At 31.6% G+C, this 3972-nt stretch overlaps 1 long non-coding RNA gene across 1 annotated transcript in view; it reads right to left on the bottom strand.

The window, feature by feature from the left end:
• LOC111088254 overlaps window positions 1–2939 on the bottom strand; it is an 11422-nt gene extending 8483 nt beyond the window's left edge. Inside the window, exon 1 of the long non-coding RNA XR_002612838.1 lies at window positions 2928–2939. This is a non-coding gene — a long non-coding RNA (uncharacterized LOC111088254). The remainder of the gene's footprint in view (window positions 1–2927) is intronic.
• Window positions 2940–3972: the final 1033 nt, after the last annotated feature.

Below are 3972 nucleotides of genomic sequence, written 5' to 3'. Positions count from 1 at the left end.
CACACACTAATTATAGTATAGTACTAATATATATATATATATATATATATATATGTGTGTGTGTGTGTGTGTGTGTAACTACATATTACACAAATTAGTTTTTTATCACATCACTGTCTGACGGATTTACTATCATGCATCTATTTTAACATGATGTTTAAGTTAATTTTATATTTAAACATATACATAACTTGTACTGTTAAATCTGTATTGCGAAATTTCCGCCTATTCACTAAAATTATAGAAAATTCTCGAGTGTAAGAATCAACAATATATGTGTGTATGTAAACATTGGTGTACCGTTTAGATTTTTGCGTAAGCTGAAATTCGAAACACTCTCCTCACGCCTATAAATATATCCAACGCGACGCGCCAATTGGTTTGCTATAGTTGGTGTACTATAAGCCTCTGAAGCTATAGTGTTTGCTGTAACGCTTATTAATCGGGAACTTCAGATATTTGATCAGGAACGTTTATAAATTTCGAATATTACAAACCATTTAACTTCAGCGGATTTTCTTCGGACATGAGTATTTTTACAAAAACATTATATAACTTTATCGTGGAAAACTCGGGGTGTTTGTGGCTGGTGAATAACAGACAAAGCTAGCTAACTCCCTGTTAAGTGAATTGTATCTATATCAGCTCAAAATTAATTCGTTGTTCATCGTGAACCCTCGATAAGGAAGTTCCAGACTAGGTAGAGGACTCAATATTGTTTGTCAAACGTTTGTACATAGATCATTATTTGTAATAATCGTTATTGTAAATTGTGTTATTGTTTGTATATTAGAATATATTTGTATTTAAAAAAACTGTGTATTAATCTTGTTGGCAAGTATCATAAATTGGATACATATCAACATTTATTTAATTTCTAAATCTAAATTATCATTTAACTTAGTTTCAGACTATTCGAAATTATAATACGTTATGTAATAAATTGGAGGCTGTTGTACTGTAATTATGAATAATCCTTTTATTAACGTTTACGAATAAAATAATATTACAGATGAAAAAAATCTAAATTCAATCAACTAGATTACAAAACTGAAGGAGCTATAAATTTGTAAAAGCAGAATCAAGCATAATATGTTGACTTAATTATCCGATGATTATTTCAACATAGAATATTGTATTTTTTAAATTAGATATGTCTTATTTTCTCAACTATTAAAGCAGTTCAACTTACTTTTATCTAGTGGATCAGTTTGCTTTTCAGAGTTTTCAGTCATTATCCGAATAAATTTTGGTTTATATTTAAATAACAGTTGTTAATGTAATTTTATTTTTACACTGTGTATATCATTCATTAAAGATTAAATTGGGAACAATATTAGTAAGTTCAAGTGTCGTGGAAACCACATAATATTGTTGTAGAACTGTTAGAATCCACAAACAATTGTATATTAATATAATAAAGGTATTTTATTTTCAATGCAAGCCCCTAATGTGAGAAGATTACGAATCAAGGAATCTTCATACAATAAACATTTGGTATTTTTCTTTCCAGTTTCGGATATCATAGTGTAAAACTTATTACAGATTGTAAGATATAAAGACTATTTTAACGTAAATAGGAAATTACAAGCTGAAATGCCACGTTAAAATATAAGGTTTTATAACCCACAAACTTAAAAGTGGTAGTTCAGCTTATAGTTGTTTTTTTTTTCAACCACGTTTAATTGGCATTAAAACGAAAATTTTGCTGTTGAGGTTTTTTGTGGGTGTGAAGTTTAAAAGAACCTTACTAACACTTAACATAAAAACTCGCTTGACGTGCTGAATGTGTTTGATTGGAATCCGAGAAAAGAAAATTAGTAAAAAACAACTAACATACCAGAGATTTCTCGATTTTTTTACCGCTAACTGAAGCATTTTTAGTAGGTTTAAATAACTTTACAATTTTAGATTTGTAAATAGTGTACATTAAGACGTTTCGGTTATGCATTTTTATAAAGTGGGTGAAGTACAGAGAAAACCCAAACAGAGAGGAATAAAATATTTGAATTGAAGCCCAAGGTTGTAAATTTATTTGAACAGTTATAAAAGTCTAAACTCACGCCCCCCCCCCCCCCAGTGGCATGTCTGTGGACTTATAACGCTAGAAACCGGGTTTCGATACCCCTGGTGGGCCGAACAGAGATAGCCCATTGTGTAGCTTTGTGCATAACTTTAAACAATAACAATCTAAACTCACAATACATAACTTTTGGGGTCAAATAAATGTATTGAAACACCGAGTTATACTACAGAATTAGTTTTTCTAAATTCCCTAGTGATTCTAATAATCTTAAAAATAGTATTGTGCATTTCGACAAAAACATTTGTTTTAGAAATAATAACAATAAAGCATAGTGATATTGTAATACTAGAAAGCAAACTTGGAAAATTTAAAACCTTTAGTCTGCCTCAATATTTCACAAACAAATGTTTAAAATCTTAGTTCATCTTTTTGCAATTTGAAGGTGTAATCCAATAATGTTATTTTACCTTAAATAATCCTTACTGCTGTTTTTCATAATATCTAGTTATGGTGTTGGGCTGCGTATCGAAAGGTCTAAGATTTGCACCACAGAACACGATTCGCATTTTCAACAGTGAGTACGTCATAAGAATGAAAGTCATTCCCATTATTATGAATAAAACCAAACAAATCTCTAGTGGCAGCAAATTATTTTGACTGACTGCCTCCTTTCTGGCCAGTAATTGAAAATTAGGAAAGACTACACCTAAACCCTGGGCTCTCTGAATAGTCTGTTTAACCTATGTGCAAATGGTGTCATTCAGGTTCAAAGTACTAACACGTATGGAAAAATCAAAATAGTGAAACTTAGCATAAATTAAAGATGTTTTATATTCCAGGACAAAATTTTAAATATAACATTTATTTTTCTTAATGCCTTCACATATTTTCATTATTCTACAATAATGTTCTTATATTTCATTTTAACAGTGTATTTTAAGTAACTCTCAAATCTGAAGACAGCGTTCAAATAGCCGACAGTTTGCATCTATAATAATAAAAGGGCGTGTCTGTGTGTGGATGACCGCCATAAGTTCAAGAGGAAAGAACCTAGAAACCTGAAATTTTGCACCCATACTAACTGGACCCTGAGGGTGTGCACCTATGTATTACTTACCTTATCTACGCGCGTGTGCACATGCGTCTCTTTTCAATGAGTCAAGCTAGCGCAAAATCACATAGAAAAGAAGTGGTTCCTTATATTACAAATAGAAATCACATACAGAAAGACAGACATTCACGCACGTGTCTGTGTGACCACCATAGCTGTGAGAGGAAAGAACCTAGAGACCAGAAATTTTGTACCTATACTAAGTGGACCCTTAGGGTGTGCACCTGGGTATTATTATTTAGCCACGTGCGTGCGCGCATCTTTTTAATAAGGCAAGCTACTGAAAGACCACATAGAAAAGGAGTGAGACCGACATAGCTCTATTTTAGCATAGTGGAACAGTCAAAAATATTTTTAACGTATTTGTATTGCCCAGAAACATTAAAAAATCATAAAAGTACATAGTCAAACAACAATATTAGGTTATACTTTTGTTGCTAAGCGACATGACATAAAAGCTATTGTTGGAACGCATTATTACCAAAACGTACTGGCTTTTCTATATATTATTTGTTGTTATATAAGGAACCATTTCTTTTCTATGTGGTTTTTGCTAGCTTGCCTCATTGAAAATATGTGCATGCGTGCACGCAAGTGAATAAGATAAGTAATACCCAGTTGCACACCCTCGGGGATCATTTGGTATAGTTGCAATATTTCAGGTTTCTAAGTTCTTTCCTCTGGGAGCTATGGCAATCATAAATACACAGACATGCACGTGTGCATTAAAATCAATGTCTTTTATGTCATGTTGCTTAGCAACAAAAGTATAACCTAATATTGTTATTTTATGACTTTTTATGTTTCTAGGCAATAAAAATATATTTAAAATATT

Source organism: Limulus polyphemus, unplaced genomic scaffold, assembly GCF_000517525.1.
Source record: "Limulus polyphemus unplaced genomic scaffold, Limulus_polyphemus-2.1.2 Scaffold3423, whole genome shotgun sequence".
In the NCBI taxonomy this organism is placed as follows: domain Eukaryota; kingdom Metazoa; phylum Arthropoda; class Merostomata; order Xiphosura; family Limulidae; genus Limulus; species Limulus polyphemus.
Note: the sequence above shows the minus strand (reverse complement) of the source record. Positions and strands in the feature narration are given on the sequence as shown.